General features: G+C 35.5%; 1 pseudogene; it reads left to right on the forward strand.

Annotated features, from left to right (window-relative positions):
• Positions 1-2,160: 2,160 nt before the first annotated feature.
• LOC109063499 lies at positions 2,161-22,364 on the forward strand (annotated as a pseudogene).
• The last annotated feature ends 479 nt before the right edge of the window (positions 22,365-22,843 follow it).

Raw genomic sequence — 22,843 nt, forward strand, 5'->3', positions numbered from 1 at the left:
AGAGAAGAGAAGTGGTCCAAGAACAGAGCCCTGAGGCACCCCAGTAGTTAGATGTTGTGACTTGGACACCTCATCTCTCCAAGATACCTACAATGAAAGCAGATGGGAGCATGAACGTTCAAGCTCCAAATCAAAAGTTTGCCATTTGTTTCCAACTAAAATTTTAATAGATATTTATTGGAAATCTTTGCAATTGTTGCTTGACCGCTGCAGTCTCCATTTCTCTTTAATTGTACGTAAAAGAGCAGCATGAACAAACTTCAAAATTTCTCCTTTAGTGTTTTACAGAAAAAGGTCATCAGTTGGATTTGGAAGACATGATGGTGTGTTAATGATGATAGATTTTTATTCCTTTTTAATTGAAGTGAATGTAAAATTTTATGTTAACTTCTCCCAACTTTGATTCAAAGACCAATGGTATCGTCTTTGCATCAGTAAATTTTTCACTACTAAATGTGGCTCACTAGTTTTGCAATGTTACGTTTAAGTTATTTATTTATTTGCTATTTATTTGTCGTCTTCCAGTCATCAGCTCAAATGCAGTCAGCCTGGAATTATGAGTTGCTTCTCTCTGATGCTTCATCTGAAGCAGCCGGTCGAGTTGCAACCCTTTTTGAGATTGTGCTAAGGCAGTATAGCATGCTTTGCACTCTGGTAATCTACAAACCTTTTTCCGCAGCTATTTGCAAGATATCAGGGATCTTTTTTCCATTCTCTCCCCTCCCTCAAGACCCCTCAATAAAACCTTAGCCTTAACCATCAATGTATAAGCAGCTGTACTGTACTGTTTACTTTGTTTTAACTGTTGATTGGTACTGTACTACTTTGTGTATCATGTACACACGTACACAGAGCCATAATGACCTCTCCTTGCTAACTGTTTGTGCTAGAAAACCCTGTCATCTAACCAGCTCTCTCCTCAGACTCAGTACAGCTGAGACTAACCTCCAAGGTGTCAACTTTAGTGAATAAAGCTCCTTTTGTTTAATACATTCTCTTGGATTTATTGAATAGACAACACCACAGACTTTTACAAAACTCAAAACTGCGTTATCAGACAGAATTCAGATAATAATGTCATTTTATAGTATATATATATATATATATATATATATATATATATATATATATATATATATATAAGATCAATATTACAATATATATTACAATTATATTACTTTTCTGAGACATTTAATCAATTTAATCATATATCAATTTTGTGATTCCTCAGCTATGGATGTGTGACCTGTATATAGTGTAACTGTAATAATCTTGCTCACCAAGAGTGCTGCTACTTGATCAAAAATAAATGTAAAAATTATTTATTCTTGTGATGTAAAGCTGAATTTTCAGCATCATTACTCCAGTCTTCAGAGTCACACGAGTCTTCGGAAATCTGTATAATATGCTGATTTGATGCTCAAGAAACATTTCTTACTCTTATCAGTTACAAAGTTGTGCTGCTTAATATTTTAAAACCATAAAATTCTACCATTCAAAAAAAAAAATCCTCTCATATATATATATATATATATATATATATATATATATATATATATAGATATAGATATATATATTTTTTAATGGTCTTTTGAACTCTCTGTCCATCAAAGAATCCTGAAGAAAGAAAAAAAAGAAAGAAAGAATGAAAGAAATTTAAACACTGATCATGTTAAAAATGGTTGTCCTGTTGCATTTTTTAATTATAACTTTTAAATGTGTATATTTCTCGTTTTGACCATCCCTTGTCTTAAGAAATAAAGGTAGCCTATTTATTTGGTTAAAATCTATATTCTACGTTGTTTAAATTGTTATTTTACATTTTAGGATACTTCTATAGACGTTCAGTCTCATTTCATTGACTATAGATTTGAAAAAAAAAATATTATTATTTAGAAAGGTGGTGTTAGTAACCGCGTCCATGTGCTGATCCATGCCTATCCATCAGATGGCGCTGCCGCGTGGTTTATAAAACTCTACTATGCCAGAGAGTTGCTTGGTAACCTTCAGAAGTCTCATGTCCTCATTAATAATCATGAGGCGAGTCATCATTCGCCAGCACACAACCGCCCACATACTTGCGTCAGCCCTGCAGCAAATCAGGAACGCTTAATGAGCGAACCTCGCTTAGCGTAATTAATATTCATGAGCCCCGCCTTCACCATAGTAGGCTTCGTAATGTCGCTCCAGGGAGGAGTGAGTGCTACGTGATGTGGCTCTGCGCGCTTCCTGTCTGCGAGAGATCCCCATCTACCCCCGGAGTTCGCTGCAGCGTCTGTCCCCTGTGTCGGACGGCCAGAAACCCACAGATTTGCCCATCATGGCTGTGAACCTGAGCAAAAACGGCCCAGCTCTTACCGCGGCCTACAAGGAGGTGGTGGATGAGAAGTCGGAGACTAACTGGTGAGTAGTGACTCAAGGGTAGTGTCTCCGTTACACTCACTGACATCCTCACGTTTAGCATGTTAGCTGCTCCTCTGGCATTTTAAACGCATCACTTGTGTTTATCACAACATTGATCATCATTAATGCCCTTTTGGATCAGTGCAGTGACCAATGGTTTATGATGTTAGCGAGATCACTGCACTTTATCCGTGTGCCCTCATCCATTCACAGCTCGTGCACAAAAACACTGAATCTTCCAGAAATGATTTCCTCCCAGTAATACACTGTTGCTCTCTGGCCAACGATGAACGTTTATGTGAAATTATGCACGTGCTTTGATCTCAGTGCAGTGTTGCTTTGCATGCTTGCACGCATGAGTTGATCTGATCAGTTCAGAAGCATCCCAACTTTTGGAGAACTTGGGGTTTAAGACGTGCACTCGTGTTCAACCACTCCTACCTCCTTATTTTCCTGTAGTTTTTGTCCATATATGGCTGCTAGGTTGACAAGTCCCTGCCTACTATTTCTGACTCAATTTAAATGCAATCTCATTGTCTTATACTCAGAAATAGTTGCTCTTTGTAGCCAGAATGTTCCGCAAATGTACGAGTGTCAAAGACAATTGTATAAAGATCAGTAAGAGACTTCCTCTTCCTCAAACGGAAATGATATTAATGTTTGACAGGTTGACACCTAACCAAAGTCCTATAGCTCTGCTCCCTGAAGTGTAGGTGAGTTTCAGTTTGAAGAAGTGGAGAGGAGGACGGACTGGTCGGATGCTCTTGAGTTGGGTCACGAACGCTTCAGAAATGAAGAGTGATTATTAATGACCTACATTAATTACACTCCTCGTCCTACCCAGAGATTCGACATCATTTGAGAAGAATCACACACATACAGACACTCCAGTTTCACAAATGTGTAAAAATAACATGTACATTATGATTAAAAAGTTTGTGGCCAGAATTATTATTATTAATATTATTATTATTATTTGGCTTTTTTAAAGGAATTACTTTTATTCCTTGTACTCTAGTTACTATTAATACTTTTATTCTATTGATAGCTTTAATTTTATTATTGTTTTACTTTTATTTTATTCTACTTTAAATAAAAAAGAATCCTGAAAAAAGTATCATGGTTTCCACAAAAATATTAAGCATTTTTTAACATAATAATTTTTAACAAAATAAGTTAACAAGAATAAGTTTAAATGATAACAGTAAGAAATGTTTCTGGAACAAATTACATTTTAATATATATTACAATGAAAAATAATTGTTTTAACTTAAAATATATTTATTTTTTATTTTTTTTATTTTTTTTTCCCCCAATATTATTTTTGCTGCATTTCTCATTCAAGAACGTTTAAAAATCTCACTGATAACTTCATGTTGAACAATAGATATTGACCCCTTAAAGATGGACCAAGACAATTAATATTCTCAAATTTGGCCATTTGTAGATTGACAAATCATAATGTGTCAAAGTGCGCATGTATTTATTTATTTATTATGATTATTATTTAAGAAAATTGAGTAAGCATTGTTAACTATTTTCTGTCATTTAGTTTTATGAATTTATCTACAGTTCGGATTTTAAACTCTACATTTGGACCCACGAGATTCTATATATAAAGTATTGGCCTTTCAAAAGCCTGGTCAAGCACTACTTGAGAGCGGTTTGTACACAGACGGAGGAGTTTATGATGGGCTCCTCCTGACAGACAAACCGTCACAAAATCTGTGATTTTAATGAGTCATCATAGATCTCCGGAAGGTACTGGCTCAACCTAACGTTGCCTATTAAAGAAGCAGCTTTGTCTTAACGACTTTCATTTCCACTTCAAACCACAACAGATCATGAATGTCACAGGATGACCAGACCTGCGATCTTCTAGAAATAAAGCTGCTGCAGTTCTTATTCCTCATTATAGCACTTCCTGTTTCTGACAGGCAAGAGTCTTCTGTTGAGTTGGCCTCTGTGTTTCAGAGGAAGTTGACACAGCTTCCTTGCTGTACAAGTGTCTTTATTTAGTGAGAATCAGAACTAAACACACACACACACACGCAGGGCCACCTCAATATCTGCTTCATATTACAGACATTTCAGAGGCGCTTTTGCCCAACTGAGGCTTTTCACTTTGCGTTTATAAAACTGTGTGTTTTATTATCATTGATATACTATTATATTAATATTTTGAATCAGTTTTAATTTTATATTTTCAGTTTTATTTTAATTTTGTTGTTTTTGTCTTTTTTTATTGTCTCTATTTTGTTGTTCATTTTAAGGGATTTTTTTTAAATATAGTTTTTTATGAATTTTTAGTTTTAGTTATTTGAGAGCAATATAAAATAAACAAAAATGAGAAATGAGTTTTATGTCAGTTTTTTATTTTATATTTTATCTTTTTTCAAGTAACATGTATTTATGGTATTTTTACTTGCATTACACTTATTGTCCTGGTAAATTATTAAAAACTTTATAAAATTTTACAAAATTACAAAATTTCTTCTTTTTAGGTCTTAAGTTAAATGGATAGTTTATCCAAAAAATAAATAAATAAAAGTTAACATATACTAAACTTCATGTTGTTCCAAACCTGAGTTTCTTTCTTCTGTGGAACTAAATAAATAAATAAATATATATATACACACAAATTTTGAGAAATCTTTCAAATGTTTTTTATTTATTTATTTATTTATTTTTGTCCATCCATTCAATAAAAGTCAATGAGCTCTAATATTTGCGATTACCAACATTTTTCGAAATATCTTTTATGTTCTGCATAAGAAAGAAACTCACAAAGATGTGGAATATCATGAGGGTAAATAATAATGACAGAATATTATTTTTTTGTGAACCATCCCTTTACGAATTCAATATTGAAACCGAGATACAAACTAAAATCACAATTGTTACTAATCTGATAAGACAGAAGTCTGATTTAGGACACAAAGCTCAAGGGTTTAATTTCCAGTATAAAAGTATATTTTCAATGCAATGTAATAACCTGCTCCACCTCAGAAAATGACTTTCCTTTCTGGCTAACATTACATACCCAATCAGTTCCTGATGGATGAAAAGTATCACCCTATGTTATTATTTCTCATTGAAAATTCTGATTTTACTTTAAAAGGCATCAGATTATGGACTTAACATTTGAACAGTGTTTCATGTTGCGCTCGATCTTCAGTGACCTGGCTGTGTAACACTTATGTAATGAACGTCCTTCACACGTTTGATGTCTCTGCAGGGCTCTCTTCACCTATGAGGGAAACACCAATGACATCAGGCTAGCAGAGAAAGGAGGTGGGTTTTCTTCTGCTGTTGATCGTGTGCAGACTCATTTAGTGCAGTACACTAGGATCATGTAGTGTGTAAGCAAACAGTGTCAGCGTACGTCCATCTTCAGCCTGCAGCCATTGTTTTCAGTACAGTGTGTTCTTTGTATTGATTGCATGAAGGGTGCACCGAACCAGCAGACTGTCAAGGACAGGCTGAGATTCATCTAAAGATTTGTCCAAAGTTCTTCCTACATGTGTGAAGAAAAAGAGTTGGCCAACTGTGAATAAACATGGATTTTAGGTGTTATGTGCTAAAATCACTAATGCACAGCTTATGCATTTCTAACACAGCTGAAACAGCGATATGATAAAAGACTCCAATGAACAATAAAAAAAGAGAAAATCTTATATAGTATTTAAATAACCCTGGTCTAATGAATACCCTAGCATCTGGATTTTTTACTGGTTTCATAATTTTTGAATTCCTTTTATAAGAATATCTACCAATCGCTAGTATAAGCTTTGAAATTCCTTTGAGCTTAACAGGTCAAATGTATTAAATTTACACAATCGTTTTCTAACAAAACAACTTAAAACAACGTCATTATTCTGGAATGTTTTCAAAACAAAATACATGTATTTTTTACTTGCATAAACCTTCACTTTCAGATGAAAAAGAGGAATATTTTTACGGCTAATGGTGTAGGTTTGCATTTTCATCCAATTCAGATAAATCCGATATCCGATAAATATCGGCCGATAATTAATGCGCATCTTGTCAGTAAAGCCGGTGCTTTTACTTTTACATAAAGCAGCTGTTACTACACAGAGCCGTTGTTAACTGACATGCTGCACAAATCCATGCTGATAATGAACGTGGATTTGCTCACCGGCTTTACTGACACGATGCGCATTAATTATCGGCCGATATTTATCGGATATCGGATTTATCTGAATTGGATGAAAATGCAAACCTACAACATTAGCCGTAAAAATATTCCTCTTCTTCATCTGAAAGTGAAGGTTTATGCCTCAGTTGTCAGATTTATCTATTTATGTAGAATTATTTTAAAGATTTTACACCAAAACATGAGTTCATTACTGATTGTGTGAGTGTGTGGTTTCAGATGGTGGTCTGGAGGAGTTGGTCGAGGAGCTGAACAGCGGGAAGGTGATGTACGCTTTCTGCCGCGTTAAAGACCCCAACTCTGGCCTTCCCAAATACGTCCTCATCAACTGGGTGAGTTTTGAACATCCTGTAGCTCTTCACATCGATTTTGTTTCTCGACTGCATAGCACCGCAGAGATGCCCTTGGGATTTACTGACCTTATTGCCGCAGTAAAGTCCCTCTGTCAAATGTATTTATGAATCCGTTTAGCTCCTATGCACCAAATCAGCATTTTGGGCAGCATGATGGTTTCTTTAATTTATTTACTGGATCATCTTAAAATAAGCATTACCACTTGGTTATTTGAGATATGAACTATTTTTCTTTGTTGAATTTCCAGCAAAAATAACTGTTGTTATACAGTATGTGCCATTACTGTAATATAACTTTTTTTTTTCAGACCGGTGAGGGTGTTAAAGATGCCAGAAAAGGCCAGTGTGCAAATCATGTGAGCTCCATCGCTAACTTTCTTAAGGTACTTGGGCTATTTTGTCGTTCTTTTCAGTGTGTGTGTATTGTGAATAGTGTGTATGGTTGTGTGATTGAGTTAACGGTCTGTGAACTCCGACTATGACTCACAATGCTGCGTTGTGCAGGTTAGACTCTCACAACAGGATATGACATCATGGGCTATATTCAGACACATTTGGTTTGGCTTCGTTGCTGGTTATGCAGAGAGTGACAGCATCCAACCACAAGCTCTTATTGTGTCTAAAAAAGAATTAGAGCTGGTCCAAATTTAAAGCAGAAATTCACTTTCCACTTTCACATTAAGGGATGATATTAACCAAATTGATTTCTATGAGCTTTTTTTACATTTATAAATGTATGCATCTTTCATGTTAAACTTTTAAAGTGAATCAGTCAGTTCAGTTAGAATAATACACTATAGGCTGTTATCAGTCAAATGAAATCAGTATCTTTGAAATCTATCTTTGCACTACAAAGGTGCCACAGAAGAAGCACAGACTTCTTTCAAGTGTTAATATAGTCTTAATCTTAGTCCTTGTATCAAATGTACTTTTAAGTTATTATCATATTTAGTCAACCTTGTTCTGTTTTTGTTTAGTCTAGTTTTAGTCAGTGAAAACTTTTCATCATATTTTCTTCATGCTGTATAATATTAAACAGATTTTTTTGCTCAAAATTATAATTGAAAAGATCATTGTCATTTGAGAAATTTATTTTTACATTTTCAGTATTGCACTTTTACCAATAAGCACAAATCAGTAGAATGTCGACTCATACATGTTTTATTTGACCTCATCTAGTGTACTGATTTATTATAGGCTAATATATAAATTAATATTGAAGACTTAGATATGCACGCTCTCTGTCTACATTATGAAATTTCATTATTATGGAGTTTTTTTAATTATATTGGATTTTTTGGGGCTAGCATTATTTGGGGCTAATATTGGTTTGTAACAATATTGCAATGTAACAGAACTAGCAAAAGTGGATGTTTTCTTCCATATTGTGATGTACATCCAAATGAAATGGATTATGAAAAGTAGGGCAGGGAATCTATCAGTTGTGTTTTGATTGGATGGAGGCAGATTTAGAAATGAAATAGGTTGAATTAGGTCCATATCATCCTGATTGAGATAAAAATCAACCCTTTAGACATAAAAATGCTTCAAAAGTTGTTGATTGAATTTTGAGCCAATCACTTGCTTGCATCAGACAAATTGGTGTAAACAGAGAAATGGGTGGAGGCCTCCTCCTCTGATTAGAAAGTGTTTGTATGTCTAAGCTGGCTGTGTTTATGATCAGTAAGAGCTTACACACAGCCAAAGGTTGCTAATATATGAACTGAAGGAAGTGTGTGCGTGGGCATGTTTCGCTTGAAATCTGTGAGTCTTGACGCTTCCGGCTGATAGTTTCGTACGCATGTTTAAAACGAGTTTTGAGAACATGTTTATGTGTGGGACTAAACTGACAGTGCTGTTTCTGCAGGGAGCTCACGTGACGATAAACGCACGGGCGGAGGAGGACGTGGAGCCTGAAGCCATCATGCAGAAAGTGGCCAAAGCCTCAGGAGCCAACTACAGCTTTCACAAAGAGACCAGTCGCTTCAAAGACACCGGGCCGCAGGGGCCTGTGGTCAGTTCAACACACACACACACACGTTTTGCCCACAATGCACCAGAGCAGTGTCCAGTGCCGTTTTTAGTCCTTGAACATATATACATTACTGTTCATAAGTTTGAGGTCTGTAATTTTTTTTTTTTTCTATTTCTATTTCCAGAAAATATTATGCAGTCCAGCTGTTTTTAAAGGGATACTCCACCCCAAAATGAAAATTTTGTCATTAATCACTTGCCACCATGTCGTTCCAAACCCGTAAAAGCTTCGTTTGTCTTCAGAACACAATTTAAGATATTTTGGATGAAAACCGGGAGGCTTGTGACTGTCCCATAGACTGACAAGTAAATAACAGTGACAAGGTCCAGAAAAGGTATGAAAGTCGTCTTCAGAATACTCCATCTGCCATCAGACGTTATATGAAGCAACAGGAACACTTTTTGTAAGCGAAGAAAACAAAAATAATGACTACGTGGCAGATGGTGTATTCTGAAGACGACTTTCATACCTTTTATTGACCTTGACACTGTTATTTATTTGACAGTCACAAGCCTCTCGGTTTTCATCCAAAATATGTTAAATTGTGTTCCGAAGACGAACAAAGCTTTTACGGGTTTGGAACGACATGGGGGTAAGTGATTAATGGCAAAAATTTCATTTTGGGGTGGAGTATCCCTTTAACATTGATAATAATAAGAAATGTTTTTTTTGAGCAGCAAATCAGAATATTTGAATGATTTCTGAAGGATCATGTGACTGAAGACTGGAGTAATGATGCTGAAAATCACAAGAATAAATTAAATTTTATAATATTAAATAAATTGTAATAATATCTCACAAAATTACTGTTTTTATTGTATTTTTGATCAAATAAATGATGCCTTGGAGTTCTTTCAAAAACATTTAAAAATCCTCAAAACAAATGAAATCCAAACTTTTGAACGGTAGTGAACATTGATATTGCACAAGAGGACTTTAAATGCATTTGAATACAAAATGTATTACATTCATGTTCCCTATTAGCAAAAAGTGGTTAGCTAATCATAACAGAGGTAATTTTCATAAAGAAGTCTTAAAGGTACAGTAGCAAACACAGCCCGTTTAAAACTGGATTTAATAAAGGGTCAGAGAGGAAATAATCATGTAGTTTTTGGTGCAAAATAGTTATCATTAACATTATAACATTAAAAGTTTGTCCATTATTGAGAGTTCATGAGTTGTGCCTGGTCTTATGCATGCACATTTTCTTCCAAAGATGCAATCACCTAGTTTGGTTTTTAAACTGCTTGTGAAAAAGAAGTGCTATTTTTTTTTTTTTTTTTTTTTTTTTAATCTTTCGTAAGTTTAGTTTGTGGTCAGCAGCAGAAGGCATCAGGCAGGTCTTATGATGGCACAGTGGTGCCAGGGTCAGAGCCAGCATGCTGTTTGTTTATCTCAAACACTCTTTCAGAGTGCTGTGTCAGGAATTTCACAGGGAATGAGCCAGAATGCTCGGAATGTGAAATGTGAATAATTTCTCTGCTGAACTCTAAAAGTATCCACACACTGCAGTTGAGTGCTGTCAGATGCCGCTGAGTCATATAGTTCATTGTGAATGCATAAATGTTGTTTTGATGCATTATTTAGTGTTATGTTTGACTGTTTTCAAGTCTTGTTTTGGTTATAATCAGGCCCACATGGAATCTGCACCTGCAGACTCCTGAGAAACACCTTGCATGGGTGTTTAATAAATGTTTTGGCTAATTTGTGTACGCTTTTAGTTGTATGAGTGTCATACTTTCAAAAGGTTTTTTATTTTATTTTTTATTTTTTTGTATCTTAAATTGTTCTGATCGACTCCGCAGAACTTTATCACTAAAATCAACACAGAAAATGCAAATGTCTTAGCTTAGTCGTAATTTACCATTGTTTTTCCATACAGGGATCTGTTTACCAGAAGACTAATGCCATGTCTGAAATCAAGAAAACCAACAAAGACAATTTCTGGGCCCAAGCAGAGGTAATACAGCATACAGCATTCAAAGTTTCTGCTTGCAAAATGTTGTGGAGTTTCCTCAGACAACCTTTTGACTCCTTGATTCCCCATAATCCACAACAATGTTTGAAGGTCCTGTGACTTTCCAGTTTATGGATTATGATGCTGAATAAGGATTAAGGACAAGAACTTAAAATATATTTATTCACAATTTCTACCCATTAATATATTTTTGAGCTTTGGATAAATATAAAAATGTAATTTCATAAAATATGTTTTAAAAAAATGCTTATGTAACATGACTTTTCCAAGTCAAGAAATCTTTTTTTTTATAATTCGACTACCTCATTTACCAGGTTTTTCTAGGTTGTAGAAATCCTGTTTCTAATTCTATTTTAAATTATTTTAAGTCATCTTGAGGCACCTTTTAGAAGTTTGCTCAGGGCCCCTGATTGAGAACCATTATTTTGATATTCTGTTTAATTATATTTATTTACAGACTGTTTGAGTTCCTCTGAAACCCTCCACCTCCCCCAGCACCACCTGTCTAGATCTGCTATGAGATTTATGTATGCATATTCATGCAGCAGCAGCATTATATCTTACATGCTTTCAGCAGCATGTCTGAGTATCTGTTGGCATTAGCAAGTCCATACTTGCTCTGCAGCAGCGTCATATAGCAGATAAAGAGTGCCAAGGCCAAATATATGAACATTGTCTTATACTATTACAATAGTCTAAACTATTGAGTTGTCATGATTGATTGAGTCTCCCTTTTATATTTGAACTATCTTTGTTTTGTTTAATGCTTTTGTCTCTTTTACAGAAAGACGAGGAGAAGCGTCTTCAGGAGGAGAAGAGAAGGGCAGCAGAAGAGAGGCAGCGGCTAGATAAAGAGAGGAAGGACCGAGATGTTAAGGAGGCGGATTTACGGGAAAAGAGAGCCAAAGAGAGGGCATCACAGATAGATGAACAGAGGTCAGAAACATTTAAACAAATAAACGCCTTGGGCATTGAGTATCCTCAAAGGGATTGTCCAACCAAAAATGAAAACTCTGTCATCATTTACTCACTCTCTTGTCGTCTCCAAACCTGTGTGACTTTCTTTGTTCTGTGGAACACTTTTGAAGAATGTTGGTGACCAAAACATTTTGGTTCCTTCCATTGACCTGAAACTGTTTGGTTACCAACATTTCTTTAAATATCTTCTTTTGTGTTCTGCAGAATGACATAAAGGTGAGTAAATGATGACAGAATTTTCATTTTTAGATGGACTATCTGTGAGATCACCAAGGGTCAGACTGTCATTTTTATAATTAGATTTTTTAATTCGATTTAAGCCATGCTGCATTTCATTTATTTGTTTATTTTTTTGCACATTTTAATTTAATTTCAGTTCATTTTAAACATCATGTGTTTGTGTTATAGGAAGTATCAGCAGCAGCAGGACACGGAAAATCGAGGCCAGCAGAAACAGCAATGGGTGAGACACACACACACACACACACACACACACACACACACACACACACACACACACACACACACACACACACAGACCCCTGCGCAGTTATTTAAGTCCACATATCGCCACTCTGGACATATTCTGACATGGTTCCTATAGAGAAGCCACATTATGTTTAAAGCCTTAATGGCAGCACAAAAACACTTTTGTCTCTTCTAAGTTACGAATATGTTCATGCAAATTTTGTAAAATATCAAGAGACTGTTGAAAGAGAATTACCCATCAAATCAAACATTTTTAGGGAGGAGTTTAGAAGAATTACTAACCCTTTGAAAACACTTTTAAACATTTAAAATTAAAATTTCATCCACTTTGCAATTTATTGGACTACAAATCAACCATTTAGACAGGAAGTGAATGTTTAAACAACTGTAATGCATTTTTTTTTAGATGTTAATGGCAGATCATTGTGAAATCATAATGTTTCATCACTCTCACAAGCAGTGTGATGCACTTAGTTGTAGCCTCTTAAATATATCTACGTTGCTATAAACGCTATAGGAAATCTATATCGTTTGACACAGTTCTTCTATCGCATGTCATATTGCCCACTGCTAATGTGTACAAAGACTTCCCTTTTTCTAGCACAGTGTGGTTGTCTGAGCCCACTGTTCTTTAATTATCATCTTAACACTTCTGGCTTCACATAGATAATCTTTAAACCAAATTTACTAAATAAACTTTCTACAACCCAGTGAGATGCTGTGACACAAATAAGTCAAATAAATAAGACCATCTGTGGTTTTGTATTTAGGACATATGCACAGAGGTCACTGCCACACACGTACAGCTCACATGGGTCTCGGGGCCCGATCTGCAAGGGCCACAGCTGATTAGATCCGAGATCGTGGTTGTGGTTACCAGCCCACCTTAACAGCATGCTCTGTGGCTTGGCTTCTCAACAGCTTATGAGATGGACCTTGTGATCTGTGTATTTAAGCAGCTGCCTTCTAACTCAAATGATACTTTATAATTGAACAATTGGAAGCGATCAACATAGGCAGCAATGCATGTGCATCATACAAGTAACACTCCTCATGAGAAGTGCACTGGAGACTCGACTCTGGTGCTAGAATGGTGTTGCTGAACTAACAGCGAGTAATGTAGAGTGTAACACTTTAGAGTGCAACAGTCAGTTCCGGAAGTCAAAAGCCCTTTCATTTTCTCCTTAAGGGAACTGGTTTTTAAGCAAACTTATAAACCTTTAAAGAGAGACCTACTGTGAGCTCTGTGGTTGTTAATTGATTGTATTTGCTTTTGTTGAAGCTATCAGCATCCATTATTTCAACTTATTTTTTTAAATAATTAATTATGTGTATCCATGAAACTCATGGTGAAAAACTACATTACTCAGTCACTCCAGGATTTTGCTATTCTGTGATTGCAGAATTTAACACAAAATGACTCTGCAATATTCGGAGGAGCGTGCAATATTTCTAAATTGCTTCAGATTTTCTGCAGATTTTGGGCCTAGATGCGTCTTGTGACGACATCATTTCCATCAAACAGGTTTACTTTATCAGTACTGCTTGTATGCTAGGTAAAATAGGCTCACGTACTCTGTAAACAACCTCAAAATGGATAAAGAGATAGATGAACAGAAGAGAACAAGTGAAGTTGACACTGAATGAAAATGTAAATTCACTTTCTGACAGTAGGTGGCGCTTATGTAACAGCAGTAATATAGCGATTTCCAGGGTTACCCACCTAAACACAGCAGGCTGCACTTTCTGACGCACTCAAAAAAAAAATAGTAGTTTGTTTTTAACCCTGTAATGCTTGTAATAATTAAATGATCGTTGGAAATTCTTTTTCTTTTTTTCTATTTTTTTCACCTACAGACCAAGTAGGCTGGGAGTTTTTAAAAGCATCAGGACATCTTTTTTTTTTTTTTTTTTTTTTTTTTTTTTTTTTGCATATGTGTATTTGCAAAACCGCCACAAATTCAGTCATTTTTTTGCTGCAAAACATTGTTCTGCAAAAACCTGGTGGGACTGATCACCCATGATTCTGCAAAAAATAAATAAATAAATAACCCTCCATCAATTAGAGAATATAAACAAGCAAATCTCACCTATTATGTAGTTCCATGTGTATTCTGGAATAAACAGAAAATGTTGCTTCACAATAAATCCTTAACAAATCTTTAAATAAATAATAAGTGTATTCCAATTAGAGAGAGAATTCAGTTCGCAGCATGTGTCGAGGCGATCTTTAAATAAATAGTTTTATATTTCTTTGATTTCATTTTGCAATGAGTCTTGTACAGGTTTATCTTAACAAATTTTTATTTTTTTTGTCTGATTGGATTGGTTCATGACTTCTAGTGCTTGAATGAAGACTTTTTAAAAAATCATAAATAAATCTGAAAAATGCTTCTAGTACCAGGGCCACTAAAAAAGTGGGTGGGAGAAATAGTTCATTTTAGTTAGTTGTTTACTGTCATCTGTACCTTTTTGAATTGAATGTTTTAAGTATATTTATATATTTAACATTTCTCTCATCTGCCATTTTGGGTGGGTTTTTCTCTGAGCTTTCACTTCTGCTCTAGAATTTGGCCGAAAGAAGATGGCTTAAACAGATATGATACCTTTAAAATACAGCTAACTAGGTTTTGTAATAAAACAAAGTGTGTGAGAGTCAAAGTGTGCTGATGTCCATCAGGAGGAGGAGGAGGAGGAGAGGAAGCAGGCAGCACAGAAGCCCTTTAAACGCGGAGAGTCGGTGGAAAAAGCCAACGTGAGTGAGAGGAAGAATCAAACATCTCTTTTGGCCCTGGACAACAGGACTCTCTGAACTTTCTTATAACCTTCTGACTGTTTCTTCCTACAGTGTGGCAGTGTCCTCAGCTGCTGACTCAGATTTTCTTTCTTTCTCTTCCCTTTCTGTCTGTGTCAGCATGCCTTACTTGGTAAACCACCATGGCTCAAATCAGTGTCTGTTTTATCAATATACCAAAATCTCTGGCACAATCCCAGTTTATAAACCCGATAGTTTCAGTCATGAATGCTGATTTATCAAGATTCATGATGAAGTATGAAGTAGTAGTACCAAAATGTTACCAAAATACCAAAACAGTATTATCCTCAGAAGCATGCATGATGCAATGTGAAGATCCATTACATTATCCAGACACTTTTGTCAGTAATTTCAACATGCATACAGTAGGATGGATATGCAGATTCAGCCTTTTTGTTCTGCTGTTCTCTGTACTTTGTATCTCTGGCTCTTATATTCTGAAAAGACTCCTTGTACTGCTATCAGGGTTATCGGTCGTGATACCTGATATGGTGATGGCTACTTTAATGTTTGTCTGTAATTGTAACAGGAAGCCGCGTCTCTCGTCTCCCAGCGCTCTGTTACACCTGTGCAACTGTTATTGAAGCGGGAGTTGTGAATCATTTGTTATAACACAGACAATACTCAGTCCAGTCCAAAACCAGGTAACCGTTCATCTGGACGTCCCTCACAAACACTCACTATACGAGTCAAACAGAAAAATCACAATATATGTGTTATATATAAAGATAATGTTTTTTCTGTAATATATTTACTTTTATAGTAGTTAATACTATTTACTATTTTAATATATATAGTAGGATATAGATTATATAATTGTTACATTTATGTAGATTTATTATTATTATATATATATATATATATGTATATGTATATATATATATATATATATATATATATATATATATATATATTATATATATATATATATGTGTATATATATATATCTATATATATATATATATATATATATATATATATATATATATATATATATATATATATATATATATATATATATATATATATGGGTCTGTAAGTTTTTTTTAATGTTTTTGAAAGCAGTATATTACACTCACCAAAGTTGCATTTATTTGATCAAAAATACAGTAAAAACATTAAAGCATTATTACAATTTAATATAAAATATTTAAATATCACTACAATTTAAAATAGTTTTTTATTTGAATGTATTTTAAATAGAATTTACACTCACCAACTACAATTAAAAATAGCTGGATGTATTTTAATTTTATGATGGCATTTTTATTAATGCATTATTCATTTTTTTTAAATAAATTCAAGATTTAAAATTCTTACTGACCCAAAACTTTTGAACAGTATTGTATATAAACAGTAGTGTATAAATATCTACAAATGCATGTATTTGTATATATAATATATGTATATGTATATATATATATATATATATATATATAATATATATATATATATATATATATATATATATATATATATATGTGTGTATATATATATATATATATATATGTATATGTGTATATATGTATGTATATATGTATGTATGTATGTATGTATATTTGTATATGTATGTATATATATTTATGTAAATGATTTACCAGTATAATTTAGTGGTTATTATCATCAGGATAATAAATAACACAATTATTCCCAAGTTTGCATATTAGCAGTATCCTGATGAGATCTCTACAAGCACTATTTACACTATAGGAAGTTTTATTTAAATGCCACAGTATTTGCATTCTATATTTAGCCTCCTCTTTTGTTATGTGGGTCACGTTTCATGTAGTGAAAACACTGAATGTGTTCAAACACGTTTAAGGAATGGCCTTGTCTGTGAATTAGAAGGTATTTTCCTATGCATCCAGTAACTAACTCCTGAATGTTCAGCGTTTTGTGGTATTTCCCATTCTCCCATCATTCTCTGGGCATCTCAGCCCCGTCCGTCTGTCTGAAATTTGACACTGTCATTAAACAGCCTGCAGTTCTTCTGTCTAAAACGATGTTTGTGGTCTGTTCTGCGGTGTAGAACTCCGTCAGCCATCTGTCAGCTTGGGTTTCTCTCTTTGTCGTTCTCTGTTCTGTGTCTCAGGGCGGTTGAACAGCCCTTTTCTGTCCAAGCAGTCATGTGACCCAGAGCCATTTCGCTCTCCCGTGCGTCAAGCCTCACCTTTACAAGCCAGAGGTACACAAACACACACCTTATCATTCCTTCCTTATCGCTCGCTTGGAGAGGTTTGGTGTGATGTCCATCTCTTTCACCATCTACCTCTTTGTGTGGGGTTTTCATGTATCTCAACTAACATCTAACCACTCGCACTTTCCTCACGCTTTGCTGTAAAATTCCACCGTGCACCTCAAAATAAACAAGATTTCCAGGATGCTGTGTGAGAGTTTGTGAACACATCACTGTGTGTTTGCTTTGTGCACTTAAAGGAACAGTTCACCTAAAAATGAAAAATCCATCCAAGGTGAATTTTTGAAAACTATCCAGGCCACACTTTGCAATGTAATGAGGAACTGAGGAATCCAAGCTTCAAAAACACAATAAAAGGATTATAAAAGTAGTTCATCCTCATGAGCTAAATCCAGTCTCCTAAAGTGTGAGGAGCAGATTGAAGTCATTAAGATTAAGAAGATGAGTGAGATATTGAATGAGCGAGTCAACAAATCATTCCGCTGAAAGAACTTTCTCAAGTCATATGAACCATTGTTATGATGCTTTTATTGTGCATTTTTGTTATTTTGGAGCTGGACAGAAAATTCTTTAGCTTTTCTCCCTTTGTGTTACACGGAAGAAAGAAAGTCATACAGGTTTGCAATGACACAAGGGTGTGTAAATAATTTTTTGGGTGTACTGTCTCTTTAAATGGATTTATCTGCTCAAACTAAGGCTGGGCATCATCATGGTACACTAGTTTTCAAAAGTTGAATTCCCATCAAAAATAACTATATAGTGATGATCTATACAGTTACTATCATATAAAATCACTCATAGCGTGATATATTTTGGTCATGCAGCTCTCAAACTCTACCCATCTGCAGTGTGTCAGAATACAAATCCAGTTCTCCCAGTGTGTGCTTGTTACCATGCATGTGTGTTTCCACGCATATATATGTGTGTGTGTGTTTTGAGTAGAACCCAGTTTTGAGGAACAACCCGTATCTCATTATGTGGAACCAGAACCAGAACCTGAACCTGAGCCAGAGTATGAAGGTGGGATTCACACACACACACACACATTATCAGCTCCTGTCATTTGTTTTGTTACATTGCCACATTATCATCATCAGGCCCACATTTGAGTCAGTCAGTCAACTGATTGTCAGCACCACCTTGTGGGGAAGGTGTGCTCTTACAGGACCCGTCGCAAATGATTTCTCTGCCTTGTTTTCATTCATGTCACAGATGTACAAGCAGTCGTTGATAACTATGAAGTGCCTGTAGAACAAAAGCAGCCACAGTATGAGGAGGTGGTGGAGCAAGACACCATCTATGAGGAACCAGCACAGGTACGATCCTCACTACAGGAACAAAACAGCAGTTATAGCAAAAATCATCTCTAATCATCTTTTTGAGTGGACGATATTCAGTGTACTGCAGTTTGAGTCATCGTTATTTTTCATCTGTTTTTCTAGGAGGTAAAGATTGCACATTTTAAGCATATAGATGAGCTCAAACTAATATATATTAACCAAAAGCCACAAACTTTTCATATCATGGGGTGTTTAAAGTTTTTTCATTGCATGCTGTCTTTAAGTGGACGTGAGGTGTGTGTGATTTGAGGTACTTGTGAATGTTTCGTAGGTGGAGGAGCAGAACACGTACGAGACGACAGATGATCGCGGTGTGTGTGCCAGGGCTCTGTACGACTACCAGGCTGGTGAGTATTGATTATACATGATGATGTGTTCTGAATATACAGTACATAGACATGCACATTCCTTTCCCACAGTTCTCTTCTGCTTCGACATCTGCGTTTGTATTCATTCTCCTAATACTTAAAATCATTATATCATGAGTTCTCAGTCATGCTTTTAGGAAAATCTGATGAAAATAGATTTAGGCTAGTGTTTGGTTGTTTCATCAGTCAAAAGATGCATATTCCAGCTCTTTTTGGATTTTTATTATGTTAGTATGCTGTATTAACGTTATTGTTTAGCATGTTTGGGTCACATTAGTAATCTAAATAAGTTGTGATTAAGTGACCCATACTTGGAATTTGTCCTCTGCATTTAACCCATTCAAGTGCACACACACACACACACACACACACACACACACACACACACACACAGCAGTGAGTAGTAAACACGTTGTGGACACACAACCGGAGCAGTAGGCAGATATTTTTACTGCTACCTCAGTTGTGGGTATTGAAGGGGGAAGAGAGCACTGTTCGTTCACTCCCCCCACCTACATTTCCCGTCGGTACTGAGAATTGAACCCTTGAACTTCTGGTTACAAGTTGGCTCGTTACCATTAGGCTACAAATGCTCCCAGAATTAGCATCAGTGAAAAAGGTCAAATTCTTGCTGTATTGAGAGTTTATTGGAAGACTGCAGCTTTTTCTTTCTTAACTAATCACTGCAAATCTGGTTTGTTCAGCTTATTTATTTGAATCTTTTTCTGCCTTCTCGTAATAACAGAATTAACATAAATGCGAGTTTTCTAGTCATAAATTGGACATGAAAGGCCTCTCAAGTCGTATTTAAAAAATGGGACTCTGAGATCATTTTGATACCGGAGTTTCCAAGTTAGGCGGGCCTTAAAGGGATAGTTCACCCAAAAATGAAAATTACCCCATTATTTACTCACCCTCAAAGTGTAGGTGTATATGACTTCTATACAACAAATACAGTCAGAGTTATATTTAAAAAATGCCCTGGCTCTTCAAAGCTTTATAATGGCAGTGAATGGGTGTAGAGATTTTGAAGCCCAAAAAGTGCATCCATCCATCATAAAAAGTGCTCCACACAGCTCTGAGGGGGTTAATAAAAGCGTTTTGAATCAATGTGTTTGTGTAAGAAAAAAAAAACATATTTAAAACTTTATAAACCATAATCTCTAGCTACCACTAAGTGTCTTACACATGTTCACGAGAGAGTGGTGTTCAGTTCTCAACAGCCATTCACCACCATTATAAAGCTTGGAAGAGCCGGGACATTATTTATTATATCTCTGACTGGATTCGTCTGGAAGAAGAAAGTCATATACACTTAGGATGGCTTGAGGGAGAGTAAATCTTGGGGTATATTTACACACACAAATTATCTTTTGATGCAAATTGTATATATTGGAAAAAGTGAAAATAGTATTTATTTGAACAAAATGTAGCAGTCGTCAGCCATTTGAGTATCTAGATAGCGCAGTGAATGTTTCTATGGTTACCAATAAATGGAACGCTAAATTTTATTCAAAACCTGTTGGATATTGACTGAATATCTTCTATGACTTTTGGCTTTAGCAAGATTTCCCCAAGAAACAGGCAAGAATGAACTCATGAATGAGCCGTCCAACATGATTCCTGTTCTTTCTTTCATGGTTGTCCAAGATGAATTTCCCAGAAATGATACAATAAACCACATTCATTTTCGTCTTCTTCTTTCTGACAACAAAGCACCACCTCGTAATTACAACTTCAGAAGTGGGAAGTAGGAAATTTCTGACAAAATGTGAAGGCAGCATTAAGCCCATAATATATTGGTTTTACACCTTCTTTGTATTTATTTAATTATTTATTTATTTATTTTTTACATGTAAACTCTGGTATGCGTGCAGTGTCTGTCTCACAAATATAATCATCAGCATAGTATGCAGCGCTTCTAAGTGCACAGACTGATTTTTCTAGTTACGCTAAGCTTTTGAGTCAAAACTGAAGTACACTTTGGCCTTTTTATGTCATTTTACTCATTTAATCTGTAATCTGATCTGCTTTTCAGCTGATGACACGGAGATCTCGTTTGACCCAGATGACATCATCGCCGGCATCGAGATGATTGATGAAGGCTGGTGGCGAGGGTACAGTCCGGACGGACATTTCGGCATGTTCCCTGCAAATTACGTGGAACTTATCTAACACCGCTCAACACCCATCCCCCCCCCCCCCCATGAGAATCAGACTGAATTCATTTTAGATTAAAATCGCTGATATATTTGATTGAAAATGCTAAAACTTAAATCATGGACCAAAAGAGTTATGATCATGTGACCAGGGATATTTCATACTGTATTGGTAGATTTCTGCTGTTCGTTTTATTTCATTTGAGGCTGTTGTAATCTTATAAAACAATTGATTTCGATTATGCAGGCAGACGGTCCAAAAACGACCACCTAAAATTGCTGTTCGTGCAGGAATCCTGGGAAACTTCATGTTGAATAAATGCTGTGGTGATGTGCAAATATCCTTTTGAGACGGAGCCTTCTCTCAGTGTTCCTTTTGAACATTTCAGTGCTAGTTCCAATATTGTTCCAGAGATGTTTGTAGTGATCTGTCCCGTTTTGCCTTGATTTTTGCCTTCTTTTCTCCACGAGACTGAGTGTGACCGCCTTGCTTTCTTGAGGAATAGTGCAGATGTTTTGCCGAGATGTTTTGAAGTTTGCCGAGGTCGGACTGAAATCGATAGATGAGTACGGCACGTGTTTAAAATCCAGAAAGCAGTTTCAGTCGTTAAATATTACGGTTCTTGATATCCTTTTAGGCTTGCAGTGAGAAGAGTGGGAAGTTAGTTTGAGGCCGCAGCTTTTCCTGTCTGCTCAGAGATGTGGAGAACATTAATACTGTGATTTTTAGGTTTCAGGGAACCATCGTTCTTTCATCATCTCGTTTTTGGGTCACAGGTGGGATCTGGATTGTGTTTAGATGCCAAGGATCACGCCAGGTTTATTTAGACCCTTGCATTTTTACCGTTCGTAAACTTTACTGTCAGTGCTGTGCCAATATGAGAGCGTGTTTCTGAGGAAATGTTTGAGGTTTTATTTTTTGTAACAAACCTGTGTGGAAAAACGTCAGATGTCTCCAAGTCATTCAGCAGTGCTGTAGTTCCTCTCAAGAGCTCATTGTGAATATATCGAACAAGTCTGGAAATTGTTGTAACTTCAATTAAAAGAATAAATAAAGAGTTTTAAGACTGAATGAAAGTTGTTGCTTGGGTTTATTTGATATTCTTCAAATGCAAAATTTCATCTTGATACGAGGCCATTCTAGACGGTGTTTTCAGATACACGACTGTTCCAATGATTTTTGAAAGAAATGAATACTTAATTGCTTTAAATTGGTCAACAGTGACTGTCAACATTTTTTATAAAGTTACAAAAGAATTTTAAATGTTTTCAAATAAATGCTGTTCTTGTGAACTTTCCATTCTTTAAGGAATGCATCAAAAGTATCAGCTTCTGCAAAAATAACATTGGTAATAATAGTAATGTTTTTTAGCAGTAAATCATCAAATTAGACTGATTTCTGAAGGATCATGTGAAACTAAAGACTGGAGTAATGATGCTGGAAATTCAGCTTTGATCACAGGAATAAATTACATTTTAACATTTTTTTTAAATAGTATTATTTCACAATATCACTCTTTTTTACTGTGTTTTGGATCAAATAAATGCAGT

This window comes from Cyprinus carpio, chromosome A8 (assembly GCF_018340385.1).
Source record: "Cyprinus carpio isolate SPL01 chromosome A8, ASM1834038v1, whole genome shotgun sequence".
NCBI classification, from domain to species: domain Eukaryota; kingdom Metazoa; phylum Chordata; class Actinopteri; order Cypriniformes; family Cyprinidae; genus Cyprinus; species Cyprinus carpio.